This window comes from Sciurus carolinensis, chromosome 8 (assembly GCF_902686445.1).
Source record: "Sciurus carolinensis chromosome 8, mSciCar1.2, whole genome shotgun sequence".
NCBI classification, from domain to species: Eukaryota; Metazoa; Chordata; class Mammalia; order Rodentia; family Sciuridae; genus Sciurus; species Sciurus carolinensis.
Genome location: NC_062220.1, coordinates 79748581 through 79775618, shown reverse-complemented (window position 1 = coordinate 79775618; position 27038 = coordinate 79748581). Strand labels below are relative to the sequence as shown.

The 27038-nt window shown below is 33.5% G+C and overlaps 1 protein-coding gene across 2 annotated transcripts in view; it reads left to right on the top strand.

Moving 5' to 3' along the window:
* The window catches only part of Tmem196 (transmembrane protein 196), a 58523-nt gene that overhangs the window by 1823 nt on the left and 29662 nt on the right, over positions 1-27038 (top strand). The gene's annotated exons all lie outside the window — the stretch shown is intronic.

Below are 27038 nucleotides of genomic sequence, written 5' to 3'. Positions count from 1 at the left end.
TGGAAAAAAAAAAAACAGTTTTTTTTTTCCTCTGTCATTTAAACTATATAGCTGTCAGGCCCTCTGAGTCTCCAGTTTGGTCCTACTTTTGTGCATGATCTATTAGTAGGTATTCTGTCACTGATAATCCATAATGTATTTAATGATCATGGTTTCATTACTTGAGTTTTAAGACACTAGGAGAAAATGACCATTCTGGAGTTCAAGAAAAATCATTCCAAAGTAATTCATTTTTGAGAAATGCTCTGGCATGCTCCAAACTGGAAAAATTGTGCCTTGGGTAATTAGTTTTTATATTAAATTTTTCCAAGTCAGATAAATATTCTTAAATTACAGAACTTGAGACAAAAATGGTGTTTAATTCTATTATTGAAATCCCCTAAGAATACTTGTTCTGAAGTTAATAAGAAGATACTATCAAGCTCCAAATAGCTATGATGTTCTTTATTATGCAATTTTTGTCAAGGTATAAATTAAATTTGAGTTTGAACAGGTAAAAGGCACATCTTAAATCTGATAATTCTACATCTTACATGTGGTTATAAATATTTTTGAGAGTTTTGGTTATTGTTGTTATTATATACGAAGAACATGACTTTAAAACTTTTATTGTACAACTGTCAAACTTTAATGCCAACATGTAGAGAAAAGGGGAGAAAATGCCATCTTCTGATGACTTAAGAATGATAAGCCTCAAATATTTTTAAGTCACTCCCCACCCCCTGAAATTCAAGAAATTGAATGAATAAACATAAGTTGCCTCTAAATAATATTAAATTATGTATTCACCTTATATTCAAAAAACTTTGAAATGATTAGCTTAGCTTAGTATCATGTAAAATATAACATTCATATTCATGTAGTCATTATTATAAAGAATTACTTCCATTTTTAATTGGTTGTTCAGAGTAAGCCAAGTTCACCTAGATTCCTGGAACAAGAATTTTGAATTATATTGTTTAGTTCAGTAAAATCAAATAATACATTTGACTGAATGAATGGGTTTGAAATTAAAATACCCAACACCATTGCTCACTGTTATAAACCCACTTAAAAAAATCAAATTGGTGAAGAAATACTCAATTGGAATCATTATGTTTATCATATTATAGACTGGCTAAATAGACGATTTAAATTATTTTTGGCAAGTCATTTGTGATGCAATCAGAACTATCTCTTTAATTCCTTCACTGATGAATTCATATAACCAGTATTAACACAAAGTTGATCTTGGGAAAGACATTTTACTCTTTACTGCAGAGGGTATCAAGATTAATCAGAGCATTATCCTCTTTCTTTGCTAACAAAGAAAATAATATGTGCACATCACTAATTTGGTCAGTGGTAAAAAGTTAGTGTGACCTCAGAGTTACAAGAACAAAAACAGGGAGAAAGGTTTGCATGGTCAATGAAACATCCATGGAAGAAATATTATTTTATTCTTGAACTTGAAAGTTCATTGAGACTTGAAATCAAGTTATCACAGTGTTAATGTATCACTGAGTAAGGATCCGAAGTCAGACTACTTTGTTAAAAACCTCAGATTGTCACTTCTAGATGGGTGACTAGGCAAAGTTTCCTCATCTGTAAAACAATAGTGGTACAAGGCACAGATTAAATAATGTCCTAAGTAAAGAGCCTGGTATGCAGTGAGCACTGAATTAATACAAACAGCAAGTACTGGACACACAAACTTGCAGTGGAGGGTGTGAGAAGGGAGATCCTTTCAGGCAGCATGGATGAAGGCAGAGAATGGGGATAGGGTAGGGTGTGTTCCAGGAGTAGGCTCTTCATGTTTTCCTAGGGCTTAGGTGTAGAAGAGGAAGTTAGACATAGACACAGGGGTTGGGGTCAGACCATAAGAAGCTGTATGCCAGTTTGAGGCAATAGATTTATTACCTCATATTTTTATAATATTAACACCAATTCTTAATTCCCTAAGAGATTTGAGGAAAGTGCAGAGAGAAACTAGATTTTGAAAACTATTCATCTCTTTGGTAATTTATGAATTAAAAACTATATTGTTTATAAATACCTAACGAGATCTTCCAATAATTAACCTGTTAGGATATATAAAGTATAAAGCTTACTATGTTTTGATTGATGTCATGAAGCTTTCTTCAAAACATTAACATCATTCCTACAAGGTTTCTAAATTAAATTGAAAGTCAGTGGAAATAAAAGCTGCACTATAAAGGATTACTAAAATCACAATCTTTAATGTAGGACAAGTCTATTAAGGTTTTAGGCAGCCAGTTTGATTATTTGACCCCAAACATAAATGTTTTTTTAAAACGACTTAAAAATAAAGCAGTATTTAGATAAAGGATCTAAAACAAATGGGAGGAATACTTACATAGATAGTTCCAGTCACTATTTCACAATCAGACAAGATGCTTACTGTGATTAGCCTAACAAATGTGGGCAATGAGAAGGAAAAATAATCATCTACCTATAATTTTATAGAGAAAGCTGAAAGATGTCTTTATAGCATTTTTGTTTTTTCTTGATTCTTTGTTATAGCTGAAATGGTCACTTACAATGAAACTACAAAATCAGAAAGCATATCATTAGGTGACAGTGAATGAACCATTGAGTTGGTTACTTTGGAAAAGATAAAGGCATAGGAAATAGAATTAATATCCAAGATTTGACAGGGAGTTAAATAGACAGAGTTGTGTTTCCAAGTTGCTGTGCAAAAGTCACTTCTCTCAGTGCATCATCTATAATGTAGATGGATGGGGTTTAGTAATATGCAAATCCATGAATTCCCAAGAACTTTTTTATTGTTACCCTAGTCTGGCATTTGAAATCTGGAGATTCAGTCCAGAACAGAGTCTGTTGCTGAGTTGTATTTACATCAGGCTATAATCCCATCCATCTATATCTGATAATCATTTTGTAAAATTCATTAAAAGAATTTTTCTAAGCATAGGTTTCCCACATGTAAACCAAAATGCAGTCTTTTAAAATACTTAGAAGTTTCCTTATCCAAATCATTTAAAATTTGAGTGATTTTATTGCCTATCTTTTAGGATATACTTAATTTATATATCATATTTATATATCATAACTTTTCTGCTTAATAAATATGATGTTTTGGTTGGGTGAAATTTTATGGCATAATCAGTGCAAATATACCAGTTCTATAGACTCCTGATTCACCATGGCAACAATTCAGCCAATTTCAAAACAATTAAAATATTCATCTATACATTCTGATAACATAGCAGCACAAATGAGGTACCATATACAAATGATATGTGCTGAAAAATATTATTTTATATTTAGATATTTTAATTTATTTAATTAGAACAAAAACATGAAAGAAGTTCCCCAGTTACTTCCAATGCACAGTTTGAAGCTAGCATATCTCTGTCCAGATAGTATGCCATTTTTCTACACTGTCAAAATACATGAGATCATACTCTCTATCATGAGATGTAAACGCTACCTGTATTCTCAGAAAAAAATTACAAATATATGTTTCTCTCATTTTAAAATTGATTTTAATTTTAATTTTTCAAGTAATTTATGAAAAAGACATATTCAAAACATTTTTTATGAAAAGAATTAAAACTGAAGTTCTCTTCCTTACCAGTTCATCAAAACCAGCCAAAATTATCTTAAAATCTCAAACATTTCTCCATGCATAAATAGTTTTCTTTGGGTCATAAAGCTCAATGTGTGGTCAAGTTTTTACAAAGAATAAAAGCCATTCATGAATTCTATGGAGTCCAGGTGCAGAGTCTCGTGTATAACTCATATACTCTCATTCTCAAATTTAGATAAGTAGAATAAGCCAAACTACTCAGAAGTAGAATTATTATTGAAGGGACCATATCAAATATCTAAGGTGGCATAAATACATGTCCTTTTCTGGTGTTCATTGATAATGATGTGATGGAAAAGGATAGTGGTTTTGTCATTATTGATGAAATTTTCTTTGTCTAAATTCTATCCACACTAAAATAGCATGTTTTTAAATTTCTATTCTGTCCAAAGCAAAAATCTACTTTTTAATTGTTGCCCTAATTGGGGGATATAACTTACCTTGAAATCTCTGCCCTGGAAATTTTAGGGCATAATTGATAATATTTATAACAATCATCTACTTGTTGACATTTTACTTGATAGAAACATGATTTGAAACTAAATCAAATCTCTGAATTTGAATCCTTTTCCCTAAAATGTTTGAGTTGGCTCTTTATATGGGTTTAATTATTAGCCAGACCATTCAACTTAACCAAATAATTGTTTTTGTATATTCACTTAGTGTAGTCTAACAATAAATTCTTTCAGTAGACAGAAAGTGTACCCAAGGTATGCAATGCAAAATGCCCATCTTTCAACTTAGTAAAAACTATAGCAACTTTTGTTGTGTGTGCTCACACGTATGCACACATACCCCCAGTCACACTCTCCCCATATACACATAGAACCAAAATGGAAGGAGTCACAACAGTTTCATATTCAAGGGATGTTGGATTGAAATTGTTTCACTTGTGAAGTACCAAATTTAATTGCACTATTGAATAAAATGAATTATCAACACTCCACCACTCCCCACATACACACACGTACAGATATAAACAGTTGAATAACCGTTAACCTGAAATGCTTGGGACAACATATGTATCGAATTTCATGTTTTTTTTTTTAATTTTAAAATAGTTGTATCTAAATAATAAGATTATCTTCATGGGACAACATAAAATTAATTGATGTTTCAAATACACCTTATACACATAGGCTGAAGGTAATTTTATACAATATGTTTAATGTACCCGTCTTTTGTCTACTACCTATTACATGAGGACAGATGTGAAATTTTCCATTTGCAGTGTCATGTTAGCATTGGAAATTTTTGGAGTTTGGAGCATTTCAGATTTTAGATTTTCAGATTACAAATACTATTTTTTGTTTAATATTTGAGTTTATTCTTTTTGGAATTTAGTGAAATTACCTGGTGGTAACTCTACATTTAGGTGTCTCAAAATGCCAAATGGACAGTATCCAGATAAGTAGATGGGCGCATATAGAAACTCTCATTGAGCATATTTCTAGGAAAGAGAGAAAGAAAAGAAATTGTGATATACAAAGCAATGTAGTCCTTCTCATGATTATAGAACCAATATATTATATATTCAAGTTGAATGTTATTCAAGTTGAATGACAGACTGAATTTATATATATGTCTCAATGTAACTATGACAGTAGAAAAGTTATGCTCCTCCACTAACTCATGGTTTCTGAATTTGTAAAAGTAGGAACATCCCAGTTTCATGAAGCTGTTGTGGAGCTCAGAGACAATGTTTATTAACTCTTAATACTGAACCTGGTACCAAGCAGGTGTCCAGTGATTATTAGTGCTACCTTCCCTCTGTTGCCCTTCTGTGTTCCATGACTGCCTGGACCTAAGGTCCACTGGGGTTACACTGGCGTTCAGCATTTCCCCAGAACCCTTAATCAACCCTAGTTTCTTTCTTCTTGTTGTTATTCACATGTAATATATGTCTAGTTAGCTTTTGATTTAATTCAGGTATATAGACTTTAGCAACTATGAAAATGTACCAAATATCTATAACTCAGGGATCATGAAAATATTTAGCCTGTAACTGAATGAGGAAACAGTGGTATCTACAAAGCATCTTTCCTTTTGTTTTCCTTTTGTTGTTGATGGTGGTGGTGGTGGAGATGCTTTCTTTTTGGAGACAGATCCTCATTATTGTTTCCAAGGCTGTACTCACACTCCTGGACTCAAGTGAACCCTCCTGCCTCAGCCTCCTGAGTAGCTGAAACTAGAGGCACACACAGCCATTGCTAGGCTCCTTTGTTTTCCTTCTGGAGTGAGAGATGGCAGTAAAAAGTATCATAAAGATATTCAGCTCAATTAAATAATTGTATAAATTAGGTTAGATATGATGACTACTATATATGCTATAAAACAGCCCTCAAAACACATTTAGAACTATTTTAAGTATTTCTCAGAAAGTCAAAAGTACTAATTATTCTCTCTGACAAAAATACTTAATATTTTGGAAAACTGTACAGTTTTTCCTTGGACTGCCCAAGTAGCTCTTGAAGCAACACTTATTATGTGTTATATAATTCACAGATGCATCAATTAAATATCTAGATTTTACCCATGACCATTATAACCTTAATGTTTTAGCACCAGCATTAAGGCTCCTGAGAAGCTGAGAAGCAGTTCTAAGTTCCATTAGTTCATGATCCGTTGTTAAATATTGGACAAAATTATGTGATCAAGGCAAAAGAAAAATATTAATGGTTAAATAAATAACCCTTAGCAGGCAGAGTGCCTTGATCTATCTTGTAAAAATAAATCTATTACTGATTTATTATTATTAATTGTTAAATAATTCCAAGATGCTATCATGTACATTATTATTTCTAATCCTAATAACTTTGTAAAGAATGTAGTGTTTTAAAAAACTTAAGTAGAAAATGGAACTTACCTAGAGACTGCTGTTATTTAATCATCAGAGTCAGTATTTAAAGCCAGAGCAGTCAGTCTTATTTCAAAGTCTGTATTTTTTCCATCACAATGTGGGTAACATTGGAAATTTTCATTAAAAATGTTATTGAGGCTTGACCTCATTATTTGCTCCCCAGAACCTGAATATATGAGTCAGGGAGGATGGTTTAAGCCCAGGTTCTGATCTTTCTTTCTTTCTAATTTTCCAGAAGACACTGGCATAGTCAATCAACAAGCACAACCCACGTGTTATCAGAATTATAAAATCTAAGATATTGACTAAAGTTTTTCCTACTCTTAAAGCTTAAACCTTAGCTTTAAAAAAACAAATTATTCATTTCAAATGATTCTTAAATATTATGAGGGAAAATCAGAATGATGAAAGACAACAAATTTAAAGTGTTCAAAATAAAAAATAGCAGCAAAGGGTCAAAATGGTTTCCTCATGGAAGGGGAACTTAATATAGGTTTGGAGGTGAGACAGGTTTGCCATGGGCAAAGAAGAGAAGATGTGCTAAGTAAGCAAAGCTGGCCATGTGTAAAGTCATGGAGGGGTAGAAGGAACAACACAATGGAGTGTTCTGAGGGTATTAAAGAAACCAGTCTTGTTTAGATGTGTTCATGGTCTGAACTGGTAAATGAAGATTTACTTCATCTAAGTAAGGTGGGAGAAGCTTTAAAAGGTTCCTGAACGAATGGCAAGACTACTTTGCATTTGCTTCCCAGCTGGGCTTGGGGAGCTAGAACTTGATGATTACAAGACCAAGTTACTGGGTTTGGGAATCACTGCTGATTTTCAAGTCAAATACCCGCCTGTGGTCCCATGTACATCCTGGATTAAAAGAAAAACTTGAGGGAAGTGTAAATTCATCATCACAAATCTAATCAGATCTTTCAGTATATTTTCTGTTGATGGTGGATTTCTAAGCACATAACTTCCTTGTGTTCAATATTCTCACAGCTGCCTGACATATAAAAATAGGAATTTGTACATTTAATTGAGGCTATAAGTATAATACTAAGAAAGGATAAAAGACCTGGAAGCTATTAGGGTCTGAATTCAAATTCTTGCTTAGCATGTTCTGATTATTTAAATTTTGAGAGAGTTAAATTATCTTGCTAAGCAACTAGCTAACTCATCTGAAAAATAGTAACTCTGCTTATTACAAAATTATCTTGAAAATTAAATGTAATATTTATACAACAGCATTCCACATACCTGTTAGATATTCAATACCATGTTAAACCCACAACAGTGATTGAATGCTTTTGCCATTTTTCTGCAAAAATCCATATTCTCTGTGGTTTCTCTGTATTATAGCAAAATTGTATCCTTATACATTTCTAAAGAGGATCTTATTTTGAGATCATTGGTGAAGTTGATCTTGTTTGGACTCTAGATTTGCTAACATTTAAATTGCATATCCTCTCTTAGATATGTGTTATCTTTGTAACCAACTTTAGACATTGGTAAAAATTAGTTGTGATTTAGTGTGGATATTCCAGGGTCCCAGAAATAATTATTTTAGGTAAATGTTGGGGAAAATAGGTGTGCTTTTACTTATTTTACCAGATATTGATATGGTTTTGATTTTCTCATTATTTTTGACTAGGCTGTTGGAATTAGTTTTATTCGCTACTTGTTTTTATTTTTGCCAATTATTTTCCTATGTGGATTATTCTGAGGCATTAAAATAAAGATGACATTAATAACATTTTCAATGACAGTTTATGTTTGTAATACATTGCATTGTCTAAGAACTCCAATTGCTTCATTAACTTTTATCTCAACAAATCCCTTTACTTATGGGATGAGAACCTAAAGGATTTAAAATTTAGTGATTAATACCGAAAAGTAAAATCAGAAAAAAGAATAGGATAAAATCTGAAATCTAAGTCACATAAAGAAAGAAATAATGTGTAGGTGTAGGTGTGCACACACTGGCACAGGGCAGGTGGAAAGATGAGCAATTCTAGGAAGAAATTGATAACTTTTGCAATATTTGCTGCCTTTAGACTGCTAGTGCCCCTGAATGGGGGTCAAGTTCATAGCGTTGTACTCTCTATGAAGCTGCAGTTAATTTCTATAACTAGTTGGCTTTCAGAAACTGCCACACACATTGCATGGCCAGTCATCCATTGTGTTGGAGATTCTTGGGAAGAGCATAATTTCAATCCTTAAATCCCCTAGGGTCCCTGGTTATTTTCAAATGTAAGAACATATCATAAATCAGACTCAAAACTGGCAGGTACCCAAGGGAGTAACTTTTATTCTCTCCCTATCAATAAATCCATCACATTTAAACTGTTACAGTTGTCATATGTATCAAGTTATGAGCATTATATTTGTATGTTCTATATTATAAAATCTAATCTTATCTTACTCATATTCATTAAAAATAAATCTTAAATATAGAAATATAAGCAAAAATCATGCAAATTATATCACATATAACTACTTAACTTACATGTAAATATGATTATTAAATTATTATGAATTATGTAATATAGAAGTTCTGTATATTATCTATCAAAATTTTAAACCTCCTTAGTAAATAGAATGTTATTGGTAACATTATCTATACCCAATACGGTCCCCTTTACTTCCCTCCAGAAATAATATGTATCTTAAATATTTACATAGATTTAATTTTAAAGTTCCTCATTTATTATATTTGACTAAAATAATGAAAATTATGGATTTGGGAGATAAATTCCTCTGGTGTTGTTACTACTATCTATGGCATTGGTTTTGTATTGTTCTGTTTAAAGGACTAATGTGAATAGTGACTAAAAAGATTTACTTGAACATTTGACATTTAAGATACTGCAAAATTTAAAGCCCCTCTCACACAAAATTCATAAATTTATAATTAAGTTTCTAAATTCAGTTATAATATTCCTTGTCATTTCTGGAGAAGAAACAGATCTAAGATCAAAAAATATCATTTATTTAGCATGATCAAAATATTCAATAGATTATTTTTTAAATAAGAAATGCCACCCCAAAACAGAATTAGAACAGAACAATGCATAATGCATTAAAAACAAGAAAGATCACATTATGTGAGCATTGAGGGGGAGATGTGAAAAATGACATTTTGAGAATCAAGCCTGATTTGTTCTTTGCACTGAAAGATTTGAATCCCAGGCCAGTAGGAAGTTTCTGAGACCTTTTTGGACTTGGATTTATTTCAAAGTGGTTGGCATGCCGATTAACCTCATGCTTTGTCTGATGATTTGTTTGGAAATTTAATCTTGTGTTCATAGTTCACTCAGTTACTCTATAGTCTCTGAAGAGATTTTTCCCATTACCTGCTGTGCATCTTCACGTAATACTGATAGGTCATTCTTTCCATTTCTCCCTTGAGTGTTTTGTTTGTTTGTTTGTTTGTTTGTTAAACTTCTCCATTTGCCTCTTATCTCCAAGATGGCCTGATGCTATTTGAAGAAGCTTATCACATGAATATATTTGTTGTATATTTTGTCCTCTTGGTATTTTATTATTCTGCACAGTTAATTATATTTATGAGAGGTCATAGCTTTATTGACAAAGATGTGCATTCACCTTTTTCCAGTTAAACCGATTGTGAATGTCAGTGTGAAGCAGAAGAAAACTGATATATGCAACTGTCAGCACATCATTCTGTGATGGAAAATAAGAAATTAGTTTAAGCTTTAGGGGGAGAAAGAACACTGCATAATTAGCAAGGTTTTCCATGGACTAAGAAAAGAAAGAAATATAAATAGGAAAGCAGAAAAGTGGCTTCTTTTAAAGATGAACAATATGTTTAAAATGTTGAAGAACTGGGAGAGGGGAAGGCCAAGACCATCTAATACAGGCAGAGAAAGCCCGGAAAACTGGATTGTGAGATAGCACAACTCAAGGCCTGGCATTCTCCAGGGTTAGGCTTACAGAGATGGGGCCAAATCAGTGCTGAGTTTACTGGCAATGAGAATCAGTGGACCTGCACGCCATGGTCTGCACTGGGTTGGAATGAGTCATGGAGAGAAATGACAGTGGCTTGTGGAAGAAGAGCTCTGTTGGGAGCCAGGAGGGGTGGGCTCTTGTTCTCTCCATGTCCAGCTGCTCACTCTATCAGTTTTCTTTCCTATTAGATTTATTGATAGTGATGCTAGAGCCACCAAATTCAATATTTTGAATTAGGTCATAAAGATGTAGCAGTGAATAAAATAAGCATGATCCCTGATCTTCTGAAGCTTATTTTTAAAAAAAGGAATGTAGAGAATGAATAAATAATACACGAATTAAAATTATAGATTGTACTTTTTTTTGGACAGGAAATGATACAAGTTTGTGGAAAATACAAATGTACTTTGTTAGCAATAGGGGAACCAGTAAAAACATTGCTAAAGAATCAGTATTTTCTTCGTGTGTGTGTGTGTGTATGTGTATGTGTGCTTGTATGTGTAATGACTCTTTATTCATAATTTTCCTTATTCTGAAATCTGCTTTGTCTAGAATGTAACTGCTATTACTTTCTGTAGATTAGTGTTACCAGGGTGTAACTTCCTTCTGAAGGATAATAAGGCATTACTCAGAGAAGAAGGCAAGTAACATTTTTTTAAGTTGAAAACAGTGTGGGTAAAGACCATGACATAGAAAAAGTCAGTCTGTTTCAGAAATTATATAAAGACCAAGGTGACTGGAGTGTAGCAAGTGAGAACGAGGAGGTAGAAGACATTGAGTGAGGTACAAAGGCCAACAGAAGTGAAAATCACTTAAGCTTCATTTATTTATTTATTCACATGTGTGTGGTGGTGGGAATTGAACCTAGGGCTTCCTACATGCTAGACAACTGCTCTACCACCAGCCACATCCCCATTCCATTATTTAAAACTTTGTCAACATGCTACTGATTTGATTTCCCACTAATTTTTAAGAGGAACCAATAAAAACTTTTAAGCAGAAGAAGGACAAACTTATATTTGCATTGAAAAATGCTCATCTGGGCTGCAGCTTAGAAAACATTATTGGAGTCATACAAATACTAGGATGTTTAATATGACTACTAGAATGATAGTGGAGGTGGTAAAAATAGAGGAAACACAGGTATTTAAGATACAGAATGACAAGACATGTGTTTGATTATACACCAGTATAGAGGGAAGTATTAAGAAGGACTCCCAGATGTTGAGATCAAACAACTAATAGGATAGAGTTTCCATTTACTGTTCTGAGAAGTAGATGATTAGAAGAGGGAAATACTCTGTGTGAGGAGAGAGGGAGATGGGGAGAGATCAAAAATCTAGATACAGAAAGAAGATAATAGGGTAGAACAAGTGGATCAGGGGAGTGAGAATGGTAGGGAAAGGGAAGTTTCTGGGAAATGAGATTGATTCAATTATGTTATGTGCATATGTGAATATAGCATAATGAATCCAACTATTAGGTATAATTATAATGTGCAAAAAAAAACAATCTATTTGCAACCTGTCACATTAGAGTTATATGTGACATCAAAATGGAGAGATCCTGTAGATTGTTATATACTTGGATCTAGAGTTGAGAAGAAACAGCTATGCCAGACACTTAAATGGGGAAATAATCTGAAAATAGAGGTATTTAAAGTAACATGGTTGGCTGCAAGCACTCAAACAAAGCCTTTTATCACTATAAAATTCAGAGGTGTGATAGCTATGAGGAGCAAGAGAAAAGGAGGCTGAGAAGTTGTGGCCAGAAATATGCAGAAGACCAGAAGAGTGTGGTGTCAGAGAATTCCAAAAGGAGAGACCTTCTTTGTGAGGGGAGGACTGAGATGTGGTGGCCATTGTTTACTTAGCAAATGTAGTTGAAATAAAGAGATAGGAATATAAGCCAGTCCAAAGTGTGCAATGGAAATAGTAAGTGTAGAACCCTAGGAAGAGAAATGGGCTCTGTGAAGAGAGGGCAAAAGTTATGAAAAGATCTGGGGTCAAGGAATTTTTTTTTAATTTTTAAAGGAGATTTTGGAAGACTTTTGCATGCCAACATGAATAAGGAAGTAGAAGGGAAAATATAAATATAGAGAATGTATTTGAGTAAGTAAAAGGGTGATTGGATTTAGAGCGGAAGTGGGAAAGGTTTTATTAAGTTTTATTTTTATCTATTGTACAAATATAGAGAAAACAACATTAATATAAGTGAAGATGCAGAGAGTTTGGCACATTTAATGACCAATAGTGAGAGAAGTCTTAGACTCCTTTTTATTTTTCTGTCTAGTCTGAGACTTTAGCATTTAATAACTGAGGGTAAAGAAAGTGTAGGATCCTAGTTTCAAGCACACTAAAAATATCATAAATGTTTTCTCTCCCTGATGGTGAAATTTATAATTAAGTCACATAATGTAAACTGCTTAAACATTTACAAATAAATTATTCTAAATTCAACATATTACACATAAATAAATTAATTCCCAGAAAATTAGTGTAGCTGGCTAGTCACAGAACTTGGAAAAGAGTCCAAGACACCTAATTCTTAGTAAAACACTATTTCCACAGTTGCCTCAATATATTAAGAATTCTTAAAATATGTTTCTCTACCAAAAGGAAAATGTTGACTGAACAGGAATGATCCCAAATTATTGCACCAGCCAGACTATCATGAAAATATAAGTATTTCAACAGGTTTCAGGGGTTTCCATCCACTTGGAAGATCCAAAGAAATTACTTTCTTCAGAATCTTAAAAGTACTCCATGGTGATTTTCCACACCAACTGGAATGGAAGCTAACTTTTAGAACTTAGCAAATAATTTCAAACCCACAAGAGCTATAGATCAGTTTAGATAAGTAAATGAAAATGAATTGCTTTCAAGAAGACTTTAAAAACAGATTGAAAAGTTCATTTATCAAGTTGTGGACATTCAAAGAAGTTGGACTGGAAGTCACAGTCCTATAGCTATGAATATTTGCTATTTTTTTCTTTTTAATTCAAATATATAGGAATCAGGATGAACAAATTTATATGATTTACCTCAAGTGTTTAGGGACAAATATGTACATGAATATTATGCCTTCACATAGTTTTAAACATTTAAAAAATATTTTATGCAGACAAATGCCTCTTAATAGTAACACATTAAGAAAAGTGTTAAGTAAATTTATTTTTCATAGTTTTTTCTGGTACTGGGTATAGAACCCAAGGGTACTTCACCGTACCATTGATTAAACAAACCCCTAGTCCCTTTTTCTTTTTCTTTTTTTTTGAAGCTGACCTTGAACTTGTGATCCTTCTGCCTCAGCTTCCCAAGTAACTTACATTACTAATGTGCAAACAGTATACCTGACTTAATTAAATTTATTTATTTATTTATTTTAAGTTTTAAAGTGAGATTGTTGAAATAGGCAGAAACATAAGAAGCAGTGATATGTCAAACACAAAAACAAATCCATATAAATTTACTGTTGATTATGGCCATAACAGTATACTTACTAGTGACAGGTTTGACTGAGTTTTTTTGTATAAAGTTAAGAAATTAAAATATCATTATGAAAAGCATTATTCACCACCTTTATATGCCAATTACTTATAATTAAAGAAAAAAATCTCTCCAAGGAATAATTACAATGGAGACATAATGATCTTTTCAGCTCTAGCCAAAGTCCATCAACCATCTTAGGTCCTCAGACCTTCAGGACATTTATTATTATAATAAGATGAAAGTACCTTCTCTGTTAAAAGATGCAAGTTTGGAGATATTACATTAATAGGTTATCAGAAAACTTGGCAGGAAGAGTACATTGCCTCTGAAACTCTCACATAACAAAAATTAATTAAATTAAGAAAGCACTGTCTCCTGAGTGATAAGATATTTGGGAGGAAACTTGTTTCTCCTTGACTTATGATCATTAATAGAAGTGGATGTCATTCATATTTGCACAGTTGAAGAGAGTTGTCACGAGCCATGTGTGGCTATAGAGCACTTTAAATGTGGCTAGTCTGAATTAAGGTGTGCTATAAATATAATTAATACACACTGGATTTCAAAGACTGAGTATGAAAAAAAGAATGTAGAATGTCCCATGTTTTTATGTTGATTACATAGAAAAATGAAAATACTTTTATATTTTGGTTTAACCTATATTATTAAAATTAATATAACCTGTCTCTTTTGATGTATGAGAAGATATACATCATTTGTATTTGTGGGTTACATTCGATTTCTATTGCACAGCTCTTTTCTAGATACATTTTTTTATCAAAAGAAGTGATTAGCTGATCAGGAAACTTTTCCTGTATTGTTTTGCTAAGATATGAACAAAGATGAGGAAATTCTTGAAAACAATTTGAGGTGTTATTTAACCAGAAAAGTAAAATTGGTTGGTTGGTACAGACACCAGAGACAGCTGAGGGTTACAGCCTACAATTCCCCCAAATGAGCACCTAAGTAGCCTGCTCCCATGTTGCAGGCCTTTCAACCTTTACTTTGAAATTGCAATCAAAGTTTCTGTGTGTCAAAGGGATTTCAAGTATCATCTGAAAACTATCAAAAGTGTGAGATAAGGAGAGGCTTTTTCCCACTTCTCCCAATAACCTGAAATCCATTCACTTACCATTTACCAGCAAATCTTCATTGAAATTTGTGTTTGGGCCAAGTCTTATGTTAGTGCTAAGGTTTTAAAGACTTTCTTAAAAAAATACCACCTGATTTAAAGGAATTTCAAACCTTTTAGAATGGTGTGTGTAATAATTACCATAAAATATGATCTGCACATTGGTGTTATGAGAGGCATTAATATACAATATATTTTATTAGGTTTTGATTAGGACTGTGTACAGGGGTTGAAGAAAACTTCAGAAATACATTTAATTTTATACTGATTCTAATATTTAAGAAGGAATTTCCCATATAGAGAAAATAAAACTTTATTGACAACTATCATGTCCCATATACAAGATTAAGTACTCTCAACAAGAGTTGTCCTTTTAAATTCTGCAATCATGTGTTATTTATAACATTAGTCTCCTCATTCTTATAAAAAGAATGAAGAATATAATTTCATTATAAATGATATATTTAGTTACAGAGAGTTGTGACTTATGTCATGATAGATACTGGAGAAATATCTGCTAAAAATGAGTGAGGAAAAAAATAAGGTCACATCTATAACACCCTGGTCCCTGGATCCAAGTTGGTGGGAGAAATAAACCTGCAAAAAAGAAGATATTGAGCAGTTGAATTCTTCCAAGTATGCACATTTATGCATCTAGCTAAAGAAGAAACTGTGGAAAGAAATATTTAAGTAGTTTTCTCAATGATACATAGTTGGAAAATGGAAGAACTTGGATTCAAACACATCGAATTTTACTCAAAAGCAGTCATTCTTAATCACTAACCTTAATTAATCTCCTATTAAATCCAAAAATATATACTTCAGTAAAGAATGAGGTGCATGCAACCCCTGTGGATGCACAAGGGAAGGTGAAGAGGGAGACAGATGACTTCATGAAGGATATGCCTTTGGCACAACTAGAGAGAGGTGGAGGAGAAAAGAGGAGGAGAGCATATGTCAGGCTGGTGAGTCCCAGTCCATGAGAGTTTGAGAATTGCAAAGAGAAGTTTGGTTTCAGAGCACAGAATCCACAGAAGAAAGAGACCTCAAAGAGCTTGGCCTAGCTGTAAGAAACTAGAGTAATATTCAATGGGATTTTAATTATATACTTTTTTTAAAAAAGAAATGAGCAAGTACTAAAAGTGTTTTAAAGGTCTTCAGATTAAGAATGACTGTTGTCAGTCAGAATAATCACCCAGGCAGTAGTGTGAAGAATGAGTCAAAGAGATTATGCACATCTTTAATATTATTGTCAGAATGAAGGACTTACCAGTGGAAATGGTAAAACAATAACAACAACAACAACAACAACAAAAAAGGGTTCATGTGAGAAATCTTGTGGAGGCAGATTCAACAAGTGAAGCGACACAGGCTATGAAAAATGCAGTTAACAAAAATGGAGACATTTTTGGGGGGGCAAAAATGAATTAATTTTAAACTAGTTGTGCCTCTTTGGTTCCTTTGTTTTCATAAAATATCCTTGCATCATATGAGCATAAGATGCTCTGCCATGCCTTATTGGTCTAGGAACCCAGTAAAAAACAAGAATATAAAGTCCCTACCTTCTCCTGACATTCATATTCTATGGAGAGTAGAAAAACTTTAAACAAATAATTATACAAATAACTGTTAAATTACAATGCCACAGGGGAAAATTGAGGTGCCATAGAACTTAACACAAGGACTCAGTTCAAAAAGTTAATGAAGTCTTCCATGAAGAAATAACATTGAGGCCAAGAGTTTAATCTTGACTAGGAGTTAGCCAGGTAGAGAAGAATAGAAATATTTGAATAAAAAGAAACAGCATATGTCAAGTCCTTGAGGTAGAAAGAATTTGATGAACTTCAAGAAATTAAGAGAGAAGTCAGTGAAGGCTGAGGCTAGAGAAGAAGGCAGATCATGGAACACTTCATAGGTCAGGTAAATATTTGGGATAATACTGGTAGATTTTTAAACATGGAAGAAACAAGTTCAGAGGAAAGTGGCTTTGACAAAGGCAAGGGTAGAAAGAACAATTTGAAGGCTTTTGCTGTGACACTGAAGAGAAATGATAGTGTCTGGGAATAAACTGAAGCAGTGGAAGTGAAGAGATGCAGATACGTTTCAGAAACATTCTGGAGACCAAAAGAACAATAGTGTGTGGTTCACTCAGTCTAGTATGCAAGAGTATGAAGCAGATGTCAATGTGTCCCAGATGTCAAGTAAGAGAGCAGAATGGATGGCTGTTCTATTTCCAAAAGTGAGAAGTATTGGAGGAGGAAATGTTTCTAGTTGAAGATGACAGTGATTAGTACATCCTGAGTACAAAGGCTCTCTTTGAGGCATCTTGGTGCCTGAATCTTGTGGTTGACTTTGTTCTTAGTTTTCATGCTGTGCTCCCTACCAGTTCTCTTGTCACGTCATCACCACACCTATGGCCAGTAGAAAAGAGAATTTGCTTCCCTGACTAATGAAACAAAATTTCTATAATTTGTTCTTTTCCTCAGACCTTATTTGTGTCATGTGATTGTATCTGAAGCAATTACTGAGATAAGTGGATAAAGGATCCCAATGCATTAAACCTCATCCATTTGAGAAGCATATGACTGAGAATGAGGGATAGATGATTTCCTCAGCAGAAAAATGAAGCATAAGTGCCAAGAAATGCATAAATAAATACTGAGCAGCAAAATTACAGCTTTCTACAACCACACATTGTAATTGATACAAAGTAGTTTTTTTTAAAAAGATTGAAATGTATAATTTGAAACATAGGCATTGTTATAGAAAAGTCAGTTGGAAGTCTGAGTTTAGATAGAGGTCCATACTCAATGTGTGGATGTGAAAAGTTGTTGGGAGAGAAGTAATAACTAAAGCCATAAAATGCATGGAGTGAGAAGATGGGAACTTAAACTTTAGGAACACCTGCTCAAAGCATGAGTAGGGGAAAAGAATCCATATTAGAGAAAAGGGAGCAATGGGAAGAATTTCAATCAGGAGAGCACCATGGAAGCCAACAAGGAGAATATTTGAAAAATAAGGGAATGGCACTGATAATTTTTGAAAAGACAATTTTACTGGAACACAGGAATAAAAACTACTATTTTATTTACTTAAGAAGTAAGTATTGCAAACCTATTGATTGTTAAGTACTGTAACCACAGACTTTACCAGTTCATTCCAGCATTTTAATAAGGGCCTATTTTAAGCCAGGGACCCTGCTAAGTATTCCTAGTAGGAGTAGTGTGCTGGTGGTAATTATAAAGATGAGTAAAGAATGCCTTCCTCCTTAAATAGTTTAAGTTCTACTGATGTAAATAATAAAAATATAAATAATAGAAGTAAAAAATGTAATATGACCCATAAAGAGGTACTATGAGGATCCAGAAAAATAGATGGCATCATATCTGATCAGAGAATTTGAAATGGACCCTAGAGAATGGGTAAGAATAAGAATAAAACTTTCTAAGTGGAGAAGTAGGATGAGAAAAGATGATAAATTTAGACTACATGGAATTACGTAAATCTACTCTGGCCATAGAAGATTAGCAGGGGACCAGTTGTCAAGTTGGGTTGGAACTATCCATCTGGGTTCTTATGCTAAGCCAAGAAGTTTGGAGAGGCATTGAGAAAAGATTGAACAAAGGGATTAGGTGCTAAAAATCATGCTTAGGGTGAACTTAAGTGCTATTACAGAAACACAAGGGTGGAAGATTTTCTTACAGGCTCTCAGATAATCCAGGTGAAGGTTAGTGAACCCCAGAATGAAATAAGAAGATCACCATTGATGTAGAATGAATGGCATACAGTAATTAATTTGATGAAAACTATGAGAAGAGGAGGAAAAACTCATTAGTGCCTCTCAATTTGGGGAGAATGGTAGAAAGATTGATAGGCATAAACAGGATGGAATAGAAACAGGATTGAGATTCATTTTGTGAGTTTTTGAAGCTGCAAATATCCCTGCTGGATCTCTTTCATTGACTGCTTTACATCTGGATGCACACACACTGAATTGCAAAATGATTGCAGGCTGAGCTAAAAATAGGCAAAGCTGTCAAGATGACCAACATCCTGTGCTATTCTCTGGTGTCCTGGAGCATGGACACACTTTAGACCTGGCATTTACTTTGAAATATCACATTCAGAGGCAAGTATTATTGGCTACTTTTAGAAAACTTCCCTTGCATTAAATAGAAATTAATAATTTGATAATTATTTTCTAGAAGGTAGTCTACTTACAAGCCATCAACTCTTTCTAATTGCAGTGCATCATATCAGGGTCAGAGGTTGGAGAAATTGATAGTGCCCAAGTCTAAACTGATGTGATATGGGAGAAATCTCCAAAGAGGAGGGAAAACAGCACTTTGAAGCAAATTTACACACAGGTTTGATATTAGGCAAGATTGTGTAAATATGCAAAAAGGAAGGTATAAAATATTATAGTTCTATTAGGAATTCAGACACTGGTCTGAACTACTAGATAATTGAAAATATCATACAAATGTAGTAATCATTATTAAATAACTCCACTTATTTGTGATTTATTATATACTAACAATATACCTAAAACATAAGCATTATCTTAGTAATTCTTTTAACAGAAATGTAAGATGAATATTAGCATACTTATAGTATATTTGCTTTATAGATGGAGAAATGGGATTCTGAGAGTGTAGGCAGGTTCTTTAAGCCCTACTGCTATGTGTACAGCCAAATTTAATACCCTTGTTTCCTTGACTTCAAAGAATGTACTCTTAAGCACTATGCCTACTCCAATTATTTCTTTTAAACTCTGTCTCTGAAGAGAAGTGTTGGTTCTATATCCCTGACCTTTCTGGTTAGCACCTCAAAATTTACATTTTCCCAGAGTGAAAAGTGTTTTTGAAGCATCAATATGGCTCCTCTAGCACTTCAGAAACCAGCAACCCAACCTGAAAAGCCTTTATAGACCCTTTCCTTCCACCTGAGAGCCCTCCCTGCTAGCCAATGCACAGCCACCACACCATTTAGCTTGTCAAGAGAATGGGATCATTTTCCTTTACAACATTTTTGTTTCTTCTTCACATGCCAGTTGACATCTTCTTAGTTCTATGCTAAAAAAAAATAATAATAATAAACATAATATCCTTTTCAGATACTCTCCCTGCTTTCTCCCTTGGAGATGAGAAGAAAACTTTGAATTGCATTAATCTTTACCCATTCCTCTTAACGTTGTTCAAGCATTACAGTTAGTGTTCTCAAACACCTTTGGAAACGAAATCCTATTCAAGGAAATGAGCATTGGGAAATTGAAACCTTTAAAGCAGATATTTAAAAGATCCCCAATTCAAAGTTTCTGAAGTTGCATTTTTGGTGCAAATTGAATACAACCTTATTTATAGGAGGATGATGCTATTTTGAATTCTATAAAGTATAGGAACACCTCTAAAAGAAAAGAATTGCATAATGGATGGGTGATGTTTGCTTATAGACTCCTGAATGTTGTAGGCCCCATGTATTTTAAACTTCTATCCTCTTGTTTAGGGGAGTAGAAAATGACCTGGAATAGACAAAGGAACACCAGAGGACCACTGATTATAAGTAATCACAACCCCAAAGCAACTTTCTAACAGTTTAAAAAACTGATACATATTAGGAGGTGTTTCTGAGATACAAATATGTATCAGGAGAATGTGAACCAGACAAAAGGATGATTTAGAGACATCAACTATTTGAAAATTTACTAGAAAGAAATTGTATCCTAACGAAAAGAAGAAACTTCACCAATGTATTGATTTGCTTTCCAAGCAATTCCATGGCTGTCACTTTTTAATTGTTCTTTGATTTTTAACTGACAAATAATAATTGTGTTTATTTATAGGGTTCAATATGGTGTTTATATATATTTATTTTCTGAAATAATTAAGTCAAGTTAGATAACATATTGATCGCCTCACAATCTTAAGTTTCTGTAGTGAAAACTTTTAAAATCTGTTCTTTGTGGGAGATGGAGATGGGGAGAGGATGCTGATAATTTTCTTAAGGAGAGAGAAATAAAAACAACATCAGGAAAGAGTAGTTGCAAAAATTGTCAGGAGACTAGAGCATGTTTCTCCTAGAGAAGACACAGGGTTAATGGCGGACTCAAATTGTAGACAGAGATAAAGGCTTCAGGCTTAATACAAGAAAGTTTGTTGACAGAGTTACTTAAAGCTTAGAAAAAAAGAAATGCCTTTGTTCATGGAGGAGGTTGATCTTAAACTGTAAAAACTCCACAAGCAAGGCATGCAAGAAATAGAGTGATGTTGGACAAGTAATGGTTCTGATTCACTAACACCCTAGTTTCCACTGCAGCAGGTTGAGCTGAGTCCTAGTAAGTAGAAGAATTGTTTGTGATTGTTGCTTATTGAGAGACAGCAAGACCAAGTAGGGAAAAGGAAAGAAAACAAATAGAAGAGAAAAATCTAGAGGAGCGCTTAATCAGTACAAAACTAACTCCTACAGACCTGACCTTCCTTTCATTGAAAGAGATGGTGAATATATTAATTTGCTTTGCTAGAGTAAACATTTTACTATCTCTCTATATCTATCTATCTATCTATCTATCTGCCATATAATGCCATGTTATATATTTTAAATATGTACAATGAAATTCATTTTAAAAAAAGAACCATAACTCTCCCAGACATTTAGCACAGTTCTCAATTATTATGAAGGGTTGCCAACATACTCATAAAAAAGACGGTGTTTTCCACATGGAGTTACTAATTTTGCATGTGAAAATACAGCCCAAGTTATGGGTCATATTTTAAGTAGATATCCTTTGGGGATTGTAATATATTACCTTAACTTCATAAGCATGAAAATAATAACAATTTTAATATTATAAGAATAAAATTGCATAAATTTTTGTCATTTCATTAAACTGACAATACTCTTAAAATTTTCTGATACATAAAACGTAAAAATTATATGTGTGTGTGTGTGTGTGTGTGTGTGTGTGTTACCTTGTGATATTTGGATACCTGTATATGTTGTATAATATTTAAATCAGGATAAATATATCTGTCTCCTCAAACATTTATCCTTTCTTTACAGAAGCACATTAAAAAATAATTTCTTCTAGTATTTTTCAAATACATAATATATAATTGCTATGTACAGTCACCTTACTGTGCAATAGCACACCAGATCTTCTTTTTCCTAATTTTGATTTAACATGATTGATTAGCCTCTCTGCAGCCACTGGTAACCAACAACTCTCAACTTCTATAAGATTAACATTTTTATATTCCATATGAGTGACATCATGCAGTACTTGTATTTCTGTGTCTGGCTTATTTCACTTAACAGAACAATCTCCAGTTCCATGATGTTGTCACAAATGACAGGATTTCATTCTTTTTTGCGGTTGAATAGTATTCCATTGTGCATGTGTACCACATTTTCTTCATCCACTCATTACTTGATGGACACTTCGGTTCTTTTCCCTTCTTGGCCTTTGCAAATAGTGCTGCAATGAACATGGGAATGCTGATGTCTATTCGACATGTTACTTTTATTTCCTTTGGCTATGTAGCCAAGAGTAGGATTATTGTATTATATGATGATTATGGCGATTAAGGGATTTGTTGTAACAGTGTTTTGATCCTTTGTTTATGTTTTTTGGTTGATCTATTATTGATTTTTGCTTTGTTATTATCATAAAACTTACAAAAAAACTTTTTTGATTATAATAAGCTATTTGGAAATGATGGCAATATTTTATGATCATAAAGGAAGACAAAATACACCAATAAAAAACTCAATACTTATACTCAATTCTTCCCCACATTTGAAGTTTTGGAGTCCCATTTTTCATATTTCTATGTTACCTATCTCTTAATATATTAATGAAATAACTTTTATTTTCATTTGTTTTTAATTGTCCATAATAACAATACGATTGGTTTCTGTACCATGCTTACAATATTGGAGCATTCTTGAATTTGTATAATTACACTTACCAATGGATTTTATACCTTCCAATCTTTTTCTCTTACTCATTTATTTCTGTTTATTACAGTTTGAAGAAATCACTAGCATTTCTTGTAGGACAGGTATGGTGGAAATACTCTCTTTTAGCTTTTGTTTGAGACTGTTTTACTCTCCCTCATTTCTAAAGGATAGACTACTGAGTAGAATATCCTTGGTGGACAAGATTTTTAAATTTTTCTTTAGTGCAATGAAAATTTCATGCCACCATCTCCTGGCTTGTAAGCTTTCTTCTGTCAGGTTAATTGGAATACCCTCATATGTTATTTATTTCTTTTTTCTTGAAGCCTTGAGAAAATCCCCTTTATTTTCTCCTTGGAGAGCTTGATTATAAGTTCTGTGCTAGCTTCCATTCCCTGTTTCCCAGAAGGTGGAATCATGTTCTTCCTCCTGCTCCCCAAGGTAAGGAAAGGGATAGTAGAGGCAATCACTTAGCTACTGATCAGGTCTTATACCTCAGTCTGCTGGTACCAGCCTGGGGACAAGGTTTTAGGGCTTTTCCCAACATTGAGTTTCACTGTAGAGGGCCTGGTGACTGGGTATTAAGTCCAAAGCCTGAACTTAATATCCTTGCCCTCCAATAAGTAAGAGGCATATCTCTATGCTGCTTGGAGTTCAGGGAGGGATATGTGGGAATCTCCTTCCTGCCTTCCTCAATGCATCTCTTATTACTATGATACTATCATTAAGCACTGTGTTCTCTCGCCTAGCTTCCTTAGCTTAGTGGAGGTAGTGTGGTTCATGGATAGCTGTTGGAATTGATGTATCTATGGGGAGGCAAACACTGGAGACCTTACTCAGCTGCCATCTTTTTCTGTCTCTGAAAATAGTCTCCAGGTATTTTATTTTGACTTAACAGAGTTCAAGAAATCCTCATTGTCAGTCCCAAATTTTAGTGATTTGGTAGTCTCATCATCTACTTTCAGATAGTTCTACATCATTATTTAAGATAGATTATTTATAGCTACCAAAATTTTTTCCTTTAGCTAATTTTAGTAGGCAAAAATTTCATCTATCTTTAAAGCTAACCAAAATATAGTCTTTCTATACTTTTATAAATTTATTTCTACTACCTGTCTCTACATGGGAGAATTCGGCATCCTTGACATTTTTATATCTCCTTTTGAACTTGAAAATTAGAAGTCTTGCTTAACTGTGTTTTTCCTTAACCATGGTAATACCATCATTGTAGAGGCAGCATGGAGAGGGTGGAGAGGGTACATGCTTTGAGTTGGACAGTTGTGGATTTGAATCTCACATCTGCCATTTATTAGCTGTGCACTTTGTCCAAGTATATCTTAATCAAAATCCTTGAAGCTGTTCTGAACTTTTTCCTCTTCTGTAAAATGGACTGGTCATATGGATTGAGGCAGTATGCTTGAAGTTCTTGATGAGGTGAAAACCCATAATACTAATAGTATTGCTTGATGATTATGAGTTGTTTTCCAGTTCTGGTTTCATAAACCTTCATTCTTTCCAAGCTATGTCATAAGTCTATTTTGGTCAGCTGCACAATGAACATCTCTAAAGCTATAAAGTTAAGTGAATGAAACTATTCTGTTGTCATTGTGTATGGCTTTTATTTTAAAGGGAAATCCAGAATCTTTACTTAGGAGAGGCAGACATTGATGAGTGATGTCCAAGACAATCATCATCATCATCATCATCATCATCATCATCACAGGAGAAACTCATGGAAATAAATTTATTACATAGAAAGGGTAATTAATTGAAAGGATTGATGTTTACTCAAAAGAAAAAGAAAGCATCCTCTTTACCTAGAGGTAAAGATGATATTTGTAGCTATAAATTGGAAAACAGCCCTGTTAATTAATTGGTAGCTGCTGCCACCAAGTGGTGGCAAAATACTTCCTTGGAAAAGAGAATGCAATCCCTTTTAGGAGGAAAAGCCCCCACTGGGGCTTGGACCCAAATTTGGGTTCTTTTGTATCAATAACCATCCAAGATCTGATCTTCATAAAATGGTAAGATGGCTTTGCTTTCTATACACACACTATCAAAATAGTATCCTGTCAAAATATGAAATTTATGGGTTTATTTTAAACTCGGTCTCAGGAGCCTCCTCAAATACAGAAAGAAAACGGTACCATGAATGCTGAAAAAGTTGAGTTTAAATCACTCTTAGGAAATCTTAAACTAGCCTCTAGAGTTATAAAGGTTTGTGTTCAGATACCAGTTCTACCATCTATCTGCTCTATATTGTGAACAAAAAGTTATCTGAAATGTTTTCTCTGCTGAAACAGGGGAATGAATTTAGGTGATGTGTACAAAAGGTTTAGCTCAGAGTCTGGTGTTTGCTCAGTAAATGTTACCTAATCCTTTTTATTATGACAACTATTTTCCCTTCCTCAAACCTAAGTGTTTCATGTCATTACAATTATTATTGATATATCAACCCAAACCTAAAAAGGCTCACACTAAGAAGGTAAAACCACCATAACAATACTTTGCCAACCATGATAGGATGCTTTTTGATTTCCCTAGTTCTGAAGAGAGAAGCAGAGTTTGAAGACAAAAATGAAAAAAACCTTCCAAGCTCTCCATATAGATCAGGCATCTTGGTTTCTTCTTGCTAAGGTGCTGGGCAAAGCAATTAAGCCTATTTTTAGTTCTCCCAACTCCCACATTGCTATAAAGAATATGAATCAATGAGTGTTTGTGGGATGTGGCCTAAAATATAAAATCTATATGTGGATTCCACTTATAATTTCATTCAATAGGAACTATAAAAAGTCATCAGTTATTAAACTTAAGTGAAAAGAAGTTTAAAAATAGTGTGATTATTTCTTCAGTTATACTGCACTATCATCTGATATTCTGTGGTCAGTAGTCTCAATTAACCAATACATTCTTATATTTGAAAATTAACTAATTTATTCTCATAATAATAAATAGCTCAGGACACTGAAGGAGGCTAAAATGTCTTCTGTCTCATCATCAGAGATAGACTACACAGTGTCCAATGTATGTCACTAAAATTGAATTCTTTGAGCATTTAGCCAAGTGGTACATTGTTGTCAACTAGAATATTAGTATATTTCAGTTTATTTCATAGGAAGTATACTTCTATGCCTTATCAGAAATATTTCAACCCTCTTCTATGCACCTCTAACAGGTAGCTAATCATCTACTTACCAAACATTTTCCAGTTTAAGGATCCTTATTTATGTAATGAGGGGAATCAAGCTACTTTATGGACAGGTCTATTCATTAGAAAAATTTTCTTGGTAATGAGTTGATATCTTCTTCCATGTAATTCCTTTCCATTTTTGTTGAAAGCCAGAAATAATAGACTACATTTTAGACTACCCCCAGTTCCTGGATAGACCAAAGAACAGAATTTTGGATCATTCTAGCTTCAACCTGTGAATATGCCATCCTGCAACACAAAAACAAATGTACCTGTTCTGCATAGCTTATCTTTAAGCAATCAGGTGATTCCGTGCACAGGGATTTTTATGGTCTCAGAACTTTAAAATAAAGATAGGTCCTCTGATTTGTTTTATCAAAAACATATCTGAGTAGAAATCAGAATGAAATGCACAAAAAATATGGTTTTATAAAAATAAACCACAGTATGCACCAAAGGATGATTTCAATTGTATGCATATGACCACAGAAGTGGCCTCTGACCCTTTGTTTCCTAAGGTTTGTTATACTTTTTGGACCCTCAGAAGGTCCCTCAGATGGGATGTGAGATGGAGTAGGTCCTGCAAATAAGATGAATTATGTCCCAAAAAGGAGACACATCATATAATTTTAATTCATTTTCTTTTTCTACTCACTTTGTTTTCTAGTAACATTGAAAATATCAGCTTATTTTGATTGTGTTAAGGTATAAATGGAAAGGGATTTATTTTATGGCAGATTTTACTCATAACTGAGCAAGAGATACTGCAGAAACCTAATGTTAAATATGATCATGAGTTTGGGGGGAAAAAATAAAAACTTTCAAGGGGAAGGTCAACA